The sequence below is a fragment of the Pleurodeles waltl genome, chromosome 7, assembly GCF_031143425.1.
Source record: "Pleurodeles waltl isolate 20211129_DDA chromosome 7, aPleWal1.hap1.20221129, whole genome shotgun sequence".
In the NCBI taxonomy this organism is placed as follows: Eukaryota; Metazoa; Chordata; class Amphibia; order Caudata; family Salamandridae; genus Pleurodeles; species Pleurodeles waltl.
Window position 1 is genome coordinate 1,335,704,004 of NC_090446.1, and position 13,114 is coordinate 1,335,717,117.

Sequence of the window (13,114 nt, forward strand, 5' to 3'; positions counted from 1 at the left end):
TTGTGAGGGGTTGTGGGTGTGTTGCGGGGTGGGTGGAGTGGGTGGGTATGTAACTGTGCCCTTTCTTCCCTTTTTTAGTAGGTTGAGGTACTTACCATCGTCATCTTCTTCGGCGGTCTCGGTGGTGGAGGTACATGGCAAGGAGCAGGACTGGCATGATTTGCAACTCTCTATCCATGTTTGCTTTGGCATTTTGTGTGAGCCTCTGGTGAGTGTTTCCTCTCACTTGGTTTGTTTCCGCCTGGCTTTGCATGGCGGTGGTTCCCGCCCCGGAACTGACTGCGGTCTAGTGCTTCAATATTTGATGGGCAGGTAGGGTCTTTCCGTTGGCCTGTGGGCGGCCTCTGCTGTCGTTGTGGCACTCCTCTGCTGGCGGTGAGTGGCTGTTTTTCAGGTAGTTCATAATTTGGCAGCCCAGACCGTCTGACTGTTGACGGTGGTTACCGCCACCGCCGGCGAAGCGGTGTTTACCGCCATGTTCATAATGAGGCCCTATATTTGTTAGACTTGGCATCCTTGGCATGGTTCCCCCTAACTTTTTGCCTCTGTTTCCCAGGTTGTTGATGTGTTCTGGACTCTGTTTTTGCTGTTTTTGTTACTCTGGGCACTTTACCACTGCTATCCATTGCTAAAGTGCAAGTGCTCCTATATAAAATGTGTATGTATTTGGCTTTCTATGATTGGCATATTTGATTTACTGGTAAGTCCCTAGTACAGTGCACTTGAGGTGCCCAGGGCCTGTAAAGCAAATGCTAATAGTGGACCTGCAGCACTGGTTGTGCCACCCACATTAGTAGCCCTGTAAACATGGCTCAGACCTGCCACTGCAGTGTCTGTGTGTGCAGTTTCAAACTGCCAATTCAACTTGGCAAGTGTACCCACTTGCCATGTCTAAACCTTCCCTTTTCGTACATGTAAGACACCCCTAAGGTAGGCCCTAGGTAGCCCCAGGGCAGGGTGCAGTGTATGTTTAAGGTAGGGCATATACTAATGTGTTTTATATGTCCTGACAGTGAAATACTGCCAAATTCGGTTTTCACTGTTGAAGGGCCTATCTCTCTCATAGGTTAACATGGGGGATGCCTTTAAATATGAGTAAAGTGTAGATTCCCTTTGGGAGCAGGGAGACATGTTGGGTTTGGGGTCTCTGAACTCACAATTTTAAAATACATCTTTTAGTAAAGTTGGTTTTGAGATTGTGTGTTTGATAATGCCACTTTTAGAAAGTAGGCATTGTCTTGCTTAAACCATTCTGTTACTCTGCCTGTTTGTGGATTCCCTGTCTGGCTTAGTTTGACAGTTGGGCTGTTTGCACCTCTCTCTAGACAGTGACACAAAGGGAGCTGGGGTGTAGCCTGCATATCCTGATGAGCCATCTGTGCTAGGAGGGAGGGGAGGAGTGGTCACTTACACCTGAAAGGGCAGTGCCTGCCCTCACACAATGCCGTCTCCAGCCACCTGGTGGGTGTCTGGGGCCTGGCCTGGGCAAGGTAGGATCTCCTAAACAAGAGAGTCTTTCCTTTGAAGTAGGCCTACTTCAAAGGCAGAAATGGGTATAAGAAGGGCACCCAAACCCCTGAAAATTACATTACTTCTGGAAATCACGAGGAACCTCTGCCAAGGAGAAGAGCTGAAGAGCTGAGGAGAAGTGCTGCCCTGCCTGTGACTGCTTTGTGGAGCTATCCTGCAGTTGCTGCTTCTGCCTGTGAAAGGGGACAACGACTGGACTTTGTTGTGCATTCCTGCTTGTAAAGAAATCTCCAAGGGCTTGACCTAAGCTTGCCTCCTGTTGTTGAAGCCTCAGGGCCATCAAAGACTTCCTCTGCCAGCACCTGGACTCTCTGCTGAGACTCCTGCCCTGCCAAGTGGTGCCCTATCCAGTCTCTGGGCCCTCGAAAGGTGAAGCTGGCAGACCACAAGACTGAAAATCTATGCATAGACCGCTGTGCGGGGAAATTTTTGACGCATCTTCAGAGACACTGCTGAGAAACAACGCGCTGCCGGCTTCGCTGCTGAAATCTATGCTCCACCTGCATCACGGAAGATGCAGATGCTGGAAGATCGATGCAACACGGCTGGAGAAACGACACGCAACACCCACTGACGGAGGCTGTTAACATCACAACGCCACATAGCACGGTTTTCTGATACCATGCAACTGGATTTTCAACGCAAACCTTGCTGGGTGCAGAAAAATGGCGCAAAGCCTGCCCGGACCCAAGGTGCCTGTCCGGATCGATACATCGCTCTCTTGAAGAGAGGAAAAATGACACACTCTTACCTGACCGGAAAAAGAACAACGCACGGTCTCGCTTGCAAATGAGAAATCAACGCATTGCTGGCCTTTTCCGACACACACTCGCCCATGCTGTTATTTTGACGCAACCAGGCACTTTTTCACACTAATAGTGCTAGCACTATTTTCTAAAAGGATTTATGGCTCTTTTTGCTTTTTAATTCATAACTTGACTGTATGGTGGATTTTTGTCATTTTGGTCTTGTTTCGTTCAGATAAATATTACCTAGTTTTCTAAACCTGTGTCGTGTCATTTTGTAGTGTTTTCATTGAGATACTGTGTGTGTTGGTACAAATACTTTGGCCCATATTTATACTTTTTGACGCTAAACTGCGCTAACGCAGTTTAGCGTAAAAAAATTTAGCGCCGTCTAACGCCATTCTGAAGCGCCATGCGGCGCCGTATTTATGGAATGGCGTTAGCCGGCGCAAGCAGACCGGCGCTGCCTGGTGTGCGTGGAAAAAAACCACGTAGACCAGGCAGCGCCGGCGTAGGGGGAAAATGGCGTTAGGGCGTCTTAAAATGGGGCAAGCCAGGTTGAGGCAAAAAAATCGCCTCAACCCGATTTGCGCCATTATTTTCGACGCCCAGACGACATTTAAATGACTCCTGTCTTAGTAAAGACAGGAGTCATGCCCCCTTGCCCAATGGCCATGCCCAGGGGACTTATGTCCCCTGGGCATGGTCATTGGGCATAGTGGCATGTAGGGGGGCACAAATAAGGCCCCACTATGCCACACAAAAAAAATGTAAAAATAAAAAAAATTATACTTACCTGAACTTACCTGAATGTCCCTGGGGTGGGTCCCTCCATCCTTGGGTGTCCTCCTGGGGTGGGCAGGGGTGGCAGGGGGGGTCCCTGTGGGCAGGGGAGGGCACCTGTGGGCTCATTTTGAGCCCACAGGCCCCTTAACGCCTACCCTGACCCAGGCGTTAAATAGTGGCGCAAATGCGGGGTTTTTTGACCCGCCACCTCCCGGGCGTGATTTTTGCCCGGGAGTATAAATACGACGCATTTGCATCGCCGTCATTTTTTTAGACGGGAACGCCTTCCTTGCATCTCATTAACGCAAGGAAGGCGTTCACGCAAAAAAATGACGCTCTTTACTCATACTTTGGCGCTAGACGCGTCTAACGCCAAAGTATAAATATGGCGTTAGTTTTGCGCCGAATTTGTGTCGAAAAAAACGACGCTAATTCGGCGCAAACGGAGTATAAATATGCCCCTTTACACCTAGACTCTGAAATTAAGCATGCCTGCTCATGCCAAGCTACCAAGGGGGTGAGCATGGGTTAGCTGAAAGTGATTCTCCTTTACCCTGACTAGAGTGAGGGTCTTCGCTTGGACAGTGGGTAACCTGACTGCCAACCAAAGACCCCATTTCTAACAATACTTATCAATGCACCATCATTGATAAAAAAAGGTTTTGGACATTCGTTTATTTTCAAAGTAATCTTTGGACAGTGTTTGTAAGGTTTCGTTGCTTTGACATGTCGACTTTTCTTTGACTGCCTTCTCTCCTCACAAGCGACCACTCCAATGTGCATGTTTTTCTGGGGTAAGCATTGACATGGCACAATCACTTTCTTCACCTCACTGATTATTGAAGCGGAAGAACTGTTTGATGATGATTTAGATGACAATCAATGTTGTTTAGTATCTATTTGCCTCAATTGATGTCACAGTTTAGCCTTGTGGGAGTGCTTTGAATGTTGCTTCTGGAACGTTCTGGAGGCCATTTTGTCTTCATGTCATAACAAAATACTTTTTCCTTCTTTCTGCACATCATCACAAAATGGTTCTCTTTACCACAGACTTTGCATATCTAACCAATGGCGGGACACTTTCCTTCATGTGGAAATGCATATCCACATTTAAGACACAACTTCTTTTTGCGTGCAGACATCACTTTGTGTCCTCAATCTTTTGTTTTGAAATACTTTTTACGCTCATGACTGACTCGCTCTGGGCACCCCGGCCTCCATGTCAGCAGCTTGTCTCTTAGCATGTTCCTCAGCTCTTGCAGCCATCAACATTTGCTCCAGACTAAGAGATTCTCTCAGCGTTCGTCGTCTAAAGGAATCGGACAGCCAACTATCGATCACTTTGAGCCACATGACTTCTTCGTCATTAAATTTGTTGAACTAACAGTGTTTAACAAGTGTATTGAATCTTTCCATTAATTCATTGATTGTTTCACCAACTCTTTCATGTTCTTGACTGAAAACATAGCATTCATAATCAACGTTTCGTACTGGATTAAATTTGAGATTGAATCATTCTTATTCTGACGGTATGTGACTTCTTGTCAGATCTTGCCATTTTCGTTATGACTTCTTTCACACCATCACCAGGGCTATTTTTTAGATATATGATAATCTTCCTGTTATCAATCTCTTAAAGTGCATCTATCAAATCTTCAAATGTCTCTATCCAAGCAGTCCATCTATCGCCAATATTTTGCTTTTCGGTGGTATCAAATGTCGGTAGTGTCTTTTATGAAGGCGGCAGAATTGTAACTGGTAATGGGAGAGCTGACATCAAGGGTGGAGCTCTGTCCAGTGCTGTCGACTGTCCCTGGGAATCTGCATCATCACTGGGGCTTGATGTGGTTTCAGCCTCCAAGTCTTCCAGGACAGCCTTTGGAGTTTTGACCTACTTCTTGGTCAGAACCCCGTCTCCTGGAGTTGTTCTGAGCCACCACCCAGCAGCTTTGATAGTGTGCTGCTTCAGGTATTGGACCGCACAATAAGCCCAAACCAGTGCGTCTTCTTGGGTCTCCCCACCCAGTACTGAGGTCATAATGCTCCACTTATCAAGACTGAGGTAAGAGTAACAGCAGTATGCTTGTTCTGTCAGTCAGCACTATTATTTGTATTAATATATGGCAAATGGCAATTGGTTGTATCCACCTTCCGCGTTAACACTCCATTTACTGTATAACTTTATTTTGCGCAGCTGCGTGGAACCTTTTTGTAGGTTCTTGGTTTTAGTTTCTTGACCAACGATACATAGACTTTTTCTGTGAACCTCTTTTTTCGTTCACACACTTCACACTGGCTGGAGTTGTGCTTTGACTTCACATATGTCAGCTGTCGACTCAGCACTTCAACGAAGGCACACGCGGCATGCACGAGCAGATTGCTTAGAGCAAGGCAAACTCTCAGGACAGCAGATTTTTCTTCGGGTAACTTATCCCCCATCTCGTTGCCAGTTGTTGCATCCTCCCCAGCCTGGTGCCTGCTGAATTACTAGGCCACACACTGAGCTGTAAACCATATGTCTTTATACCTTTAAACCAAGCTTTCATTACATTCTATTCCAGTGATTATGTCACACTGACAAGGAGTCTTCGGGGAGCCAGAAAGGTTCTGTTCTAAATCATGCAAGGCACTATACGAGTGGCAGGAGAACATCAAATAAAAACATCTAGGGCATTTATATATTTCTTTAAACTAAGGAGCATATTTACGAGCGAGTTGCACCATGCTGGCACCACACAACATGGTACATGTGTGGTGCAAACCTCTAAGGCACATTTTTGAAGCCATGCAAAGCCACTTTGTGTGGCTTCGAACGGCTTCAAAAATCTGGAGTAGTATAACGCAGCACAAATTCCTGTGTTGCATTACTCTGCACAAATGGATCATTAGAGAAGTAATTTAGCTTGCATAGACATTGCTGATCTGGGCTGAATTTTTCTGGACAACATTTATAAAAATGGCAGATATGTTGCAGTGGTGATGTAATATTTCAGGACCTATATACATCATTTTGGTGTCAAAACATAGGTTTTTGAATCATGTAGCCATATAGAGACAGAAAATAACTCCTCAGAGCAACCCTTCTGTCATTTTCCAAATAGAGGAAGAAGAGACATATATGTAAATGGAACAAATAACAATGTTTTTTTATCCTTTTATACATCAAACAATGTTTGTGATCTGAGTATGAAAAAAATAATGTTTATCACTCCCGTTTTAGACACATTTTCATAGTTCACTTTATTCATTTGTTTCAGCAATTGCTCGTGGTACATTTGCACAATGCTGAACATTTGAGGAGAGCATATCGAAAGGGGCATCTTTTTGTAGCACTGGTTTTGCAAGTAAATGTACATGTAAGTTCTGTGGGAAGAGGCTTTAGAATTTCCGTAGGTTTTAGCACACAATCAATATCTTCCCAACTAAATTCACAATGATTTTTCTCTGCATATGCATGATCCAAAACATTCACACCTCCTCTGATCAAGTAGAACGCTCTTTAAATGTGCCCATGCACAGAATGTGACGTTGGTGTAAGGTTACTTAGTAGGACTTATCTCTTGAACTCACTGTATTGAAGATCGTCAAATGTTTTACAGTCAGAACTCATTTTTCACACATGCAACAATGTATTGCTTGACATCTTTAAAGTCACATTTGTCGTCTGTCTCAGCAAATCCTTTTAGAAACTTCAAAGGTTCAGCAGTTAAACTCCAAGCTTTGTTCCAATTTTGCTCATAGTGTCATCACCTGTAAGAATATGAGCCGTGATAAGACCACTAGGCGTCTGTGGTCAAGTTTCTTGTACAGAATATGAAGCTGGCTTAAGTGTCTTTTCTCACCTGTTCCTTAACCTATCCATAACTCTGACAATCCTTGACCTATGAACATTGCAACAAATCTAAGTAGCACAATAATAACATCAGTGTCATTTGACAGCACAGTGACTCAATTGGAACCATTTCAAACAGCCCACTCAACATGTGGCACAACACGAAGGTCAATTTCCTCCAATTTGCTGTTAAGTTCTTGAACAATATGGCCCATACCCTTTGAATATATCTCTGCAGGCACCAACTCCTCATTGACAATCATTCCACTTGCAATAATTGGAAATTCAGGGCCTGATTTAAGAAAAGTGGCACTGCATCCAATGCAGCAGCACTTTTCTTGCGCCCCTTAGCACCCCCCCACCTGTCACCATGTGTGCATCGTATTTAATACATGGTGTACCATGGTGCAGGGTAGGGGCAATAGCATAGAAAATGTTGACTCTATGGATGCACTGTGTAGCATTAGCACCAAAATGATGGCGCTAATACTGCATAGTACACAGAGGCCCATTGAAAGCAATGGTGTGCCCCCTTTTAACGGCTGTTCTGTGCCTAATGGGAGAATGCCCTCTTTGCATACATTATGCCTGGCGCAGGCATAATGTGTCACAAGGGGTTACAAAGTGGTCACTTTGTAAAGATGGCGCTGCAATTTTGGAAGCCTAACATCACATTAGCATACAAAAATTACACTAATGTGGTGCTAGGCCTTTTTAAGTTTGGGCCTCAGTGTTCACTGAAGCATCAGCAATGTTTTGGTATGTTAGCATCTCTAAGTTCATCTTGTTCGATGTTGATGATCAGAATTTATCAAGTTGTACAAGTGAAGGTGTCAAATTTTGAGGCAAGGTCAATTGTTCCACTTGCAGACATTCGTCTGATTCTCTCACATTCTTTGACAGATAGTTCAAAATAACTGTCAAAGACAATGTGCAGTTCCTGCAAGGTGCACACTGACTTTGATATCTGTAGAACAGCCTGAGCAACCTCTTCAAAGTTTTGCATGGATGAAATCTTGACCACTCGCAATTGTGACATATAGTACACAACAACAGCAGTTTTCAATGAGGACACTTTTTCAAAATGAAATTCTTGAGCTGAAAGTTTGCAGGAGTTAATGCTTCACTGGTTTGGTTGCAGCATCTCTATGAAATAATGCATTTGTTGGAAAAAGTATTCCAAACAGAATGTCCTTGATAAGTTCAACTCTTTCTTTTGCTACATCCATTTATCTATGTGCTTGCGAAAGCTGCTTTTTTGTAACCTGTTTTGTAGTGGCTGGTTGGACGAAACTCTTAAAATGGCAATTAAAGCATGGATGTTTAGATTTAGTGATTATCTCAAACAGCTTGTTCTCTTTCAATACAAATCTCTCCTGATTCAGTTCTGCATATAGTCTCGATCCATGTTCTAGGACATCTAGTATACGTGCCAGTATCTCGTTAGCCACATGTTGTTTGGTCACAAAGTTGTGTAGTCACACAGGCTCAGTCATTTCAATGGGGTTTCCTTGCTGCTGTGTGAAATAAAGAAGGCTGTCAATATGTTTATTAAAAATTTCCCCTCTCTTTCCCGCAAGTTTGTGCTGAGGAACAGTTTCATGATGGTCCATTAATTTTGCATTTGTCATCTCTCTGAAAACATTGCAAATATAAAGGACTTCATAGTAAACTAGCTGCCATTGAGCAACATATTCACTTTTATGTGTTTGACCAACAATTCCCTTTGATTTTTTCTGTGATCTCTGGACGTCTGTTCCAGTTTCATATCTGGAGCCCCAGCACTGAGCCTTCCCTCTCTGTCTTTCACCACAAAATGTCTTTGGATGAATTTTCTGTTGACGTATGTTTTTTCCACTTCTTCACTCTCTCCAAATACCAGGACCCATATCTCAGGTACTTCATGTAATCGAATTTGCGAAACACAGTAATCAGTGATTCCACAGTCTTCATGTGCAGCTCCCAATCACCTTCCCGATCAGCGTATACCGAGTTTTTCACTACAGCTATCATGTGTAAAACAGTACTTGCAAAGTTCTGATTTTTCTTCATATTCCTTGACAAGCTCTACAAACTTGGTTTTCTGATTGTGCATTATGTCTTTTGAATGAAGTGCACCCTCTGCCTTATTCACATCTGAGATACGATATGCCAAACCTAATTTATCATTCTTGTTCCAGAAAGCATTCCAACACCATGTTTCTATATCCTCAGATATCATGTGCATACGTTATAATGAACGAACATAATGAGCTCAGCTTAATACTGACTGGACAGTTTTGCTACCAAAGATTTCAGCCTCAATAAGTGCATCATCTATGCCACATCCATTGGGATAAATTCCTGCACAACAATGCAACTTTTGTCATTGGAAAACACCTATCATTGGAAAACGATCATCAAATTCTACTGAATTGCTCATAAAAATGTCAGCACCAATACAGAAAACACCTTTGTTGCAGAAAACTGGCAGGATAGACTGGTCGTCAAGCTGAGCATGCTTATTTTCAAATTGTTCTAGAGGTGTGTATACTCTTGCGTAGTTTGTGATTGGAGATGGTATTACTGGTAAAAACCCCACCTTCTTCAGTGGGACAGTATTCTGGGAGATCACAGCATGAATTCCAGTCCACGGAGGAACTCGCTTTTCTTCATCCTTCAGTCAGCACCTAATAAGCAATATGATAAATTCAGTTAAATCAGATTTGAGGACCACAACATCAAGTAAAAGGAGATTCATGTCTTCAGCCACTTTGGAACTTTCTGGTAGACTGGGACACGTTGAGAGCTTGTAGTGATTTTGCACATGTTGGCAAGGCAGTTGGGTTATAAGTTTGCAGCTTTGTTTGTTTATGCAAAAGGCTGACACAGCTTATTTTCCCGCAGCTACTACATTGGTACAGTCTTGAAAAAGCACTTTGGCAGTATCATGTGTGTGGATGTTCCAGACAAAGAAAAGCGGTCTTCAAAATCAAAATTATCAAGAGCAGCAATTGTAAATCCTCTCCTGGTAAAGTGGCTTGGAAGTGATGTGCTGTCGGATTTACTATATTTTACAGCATGAGCTGCTAACAAGGTCCTGCTCTGTACTATGTAATTATAACTTGTTGATACACCAATCCTATTAATTGAAGTCATTAGCTCTCGTCTTTTGCACTAGTCATAGATTGCGTGGGCAGTCATCATGTGTAGTGGACTTTTCTTTATGCCGTGATGTAATTCATAAAACATGATTTGGAAAAGGCAGTACATTTGTACAGCACAACCCTGTCAGTTCATGGGATTGTCTTCCACTTTTTCAGTTATATCTTCAAAGCCATCATCAAATCAGTCGTCTTCTGTTCCGAACTCAAGACCTTTAGTTTGGAACAGTTTTGCTGATATTAAACAATGATGAAAACGTTGTAAGACAACATCAGGCATTCTTGTTGACTCCGTGATTTGTGGAGATCTGGGGCATCACAAAATTTTTCAATAAGTCCAAAATCTAAATCTTTCAGGATATTTCTTAAAATGGTTCCTGCTGATTTTACTACAAGCTGTGATCTTATTTTGGCTGCAGGAACACCATACATGGCTCATTCTTTTTGTTAGAGTGACAAAAACAAATTCTGTCATTGTACATTCTCACCAGAAAAATCTTAATTTCACTATTATGGATCAATACAGTTTCGTCAATGTTGACCATTATTTTTCTGATCTCACTGAGTGTGAACTCGTAGCCAGTACTCAAGAGTGACTTTAAAACTTAATTTGCTTCCTCAGAAAGTGCAAACTTAACTGAAGGCTGGTGGTTACGTTGCTGCTTCGAGCCATTGTACATTCATATTTTCGAATGTATGCATATATGCAGTTCGGGTGGGCATACGAATCCACTGCAAATACATTCACTTCACTGTTTAGATCAGCTACTCGGCTGAAAACTTCATCTTGGAAGAAACTAGCTGCAGATAAATACATGTTTACCCTTTAGGACTCACATACTTTGTACGTTGTTCTTTCGTCAACCCCCTTGGCAAAACCACTGATAACACACTGAAGATCCTCTGCTTTCTGATCAGTTGTTGGAGGTGGATGAGGGGTAGCCATCGATATTCTAAGCTAACGGGCATCAGGTTTGGTTTTCATCGCTTTCTCAGAAGACTCAGATTCTTATTGTGATTCACTGGTTTCTGCTTTTGTGACCTTTGTCTTCCCATATTTCTGCAGCATCTCAGGCTCTGTTCTGTCCAGCCACAGTTGATGTTAGCTTTTCTTTCAGATTAGTCTGGCATTTGACACATTTTCCTTTGTTGAAGGAGCCCTCAGATTTTGTGGCATCACTCTGTCAGGAGGTAAAGATCCTTTGCTACTAACTGCTTCGCTCATGTTTACGAATTAGAATCAGTGGAAAACTTGAAACAAAAACAAGATTAACATAAATACCCAATATGATGGCTAAAACACATCATTATGAGCCGCCATTTTGGAAAATGGCAGATTGATTGCCCTGAGGAATTATTTTCTGTCTCTACAAGACTACTTGACCCCCCTAAACCTATGTTTTGACACCAAAATGAAGTATATAGGTCAAGTGGTTTCTGAACTATTACATCATCACTGCAACACATCCTCCACTTTTAAAGATGTCATCCAGGAAACAAATTGGCTCAGATCAGCAATGTCTCCCCAAGCTAAGTTACGTCTCTAATGATACAAACACACAATTAAAAAATGAAAATCTCTGGACAACAATTTTTTTGCAGAGGTATAACAAGGGGCAGGGAATATTATTAGTACCTTTTTCGCTAGGGACTGCTGGTGTAGTACTAGTTCAAGGATTTCAGCAAAAAAAGTTGTCATATCCCAAGGGCCTGCACAACACTACAATGTCAAAAGAGGAATTGGAATTGACTATACAGTGCCAACACATTCAGAGGAGGTGAATGTTGTGTCATGTACCTGATTGCAAGATAATGAAGGAATAGATTGGGGTGGGGAATTACAGGGTGAAATCACACACGTTATGGGATTATCAGTATAGGCCTTAAGGTGCTTGGTGCAACAATCTTTGTTGGTGCCCTCCTTCTCCATGGATTCTCTCACTACAACCCTTCAAAAGTGTCCCTCATCTCTTCATAGCTCCTTTCTCATAAGCATTTAATTTATTTTATAGCACTTCATTCCATTGAAGAGCAATTTACATCACACACATTTTATATGGAGACAATAAATAGTATGTGTGTAAATTAGTGTACAGGAAATGTTACATCAGACAAAGAAGACTATAAGGTGTAGGAGTCACATGACATCTGCACTGTTAGGCAGTATATGTTAAGAGTACTTGGTCTGGATAAGCACAAACACAGGATTAAAAACATAACACCATGGTTGGAGGTTGGCTTTACTAATACGATTTGTTTTCTATCTAAACAAACCCTTTTTAGCAACATTAGGATTATGAAAGGCTGGGGAAAACAATATGTTGAATACTGAGATCAAGATAAATATCTTACCCTCCTGAGAAATTCCATCAGTATACATTTTCAAAAGCACCAGCTAGATCCAAAGATATTGCATTTCTAGATATTATTAATATACATATATATATTTTTCTACATCTACTTAACCTATTTATTACAAATGTATGTAATTCTATCAAGCACATTCATACTAAGGCCCTCATCCTGACCTTGGCGGGCGGCGGAGGCCGCCCGCCAAAGCCCCGCCGTCAGGTTACCGTTCCGCGGTCGAAAGACCGCGGCGGTAATTCTGACATTCCCGCTGGGCTGGCGGGTGGCCGCATTCAGGCCGCCTGCCAGCCCAGCGGGAAAGAGGCTTCCACGATGAAGCCGGCTCGGAATCGAGCCGGCGGAGTGGAAGCTGTGCGACGGGTGCAGTTGCACCCGTCGCGTATTTCACTGTCTGCGCAGCAGACAGTGAAATACATTTAGGGGCCCTCTTACGGGGGCCCCTGCAGTGCCCATGCCAGTGGCATGGGCACTGCAGGGGCCCCCAGGGGCCCCGCGACCCCCCCTACCGCCATCCGGTTCCCGGCGGGCGGACCGCCGGGAACTGGATGGCGGTAGGGGGGGTCGGAATCCCCTCGGCGGCGCAGCTAGCTGCGCCGCCTTCGAGGATTCAATAGGGCAGCGGTACACTGGCGGGAGACCGCCATTGTTGCCGGTCTGACCGCGGCTTTACCGCCGCGGTCAGAATGCCCTGCGGGGCACCGCCGGCC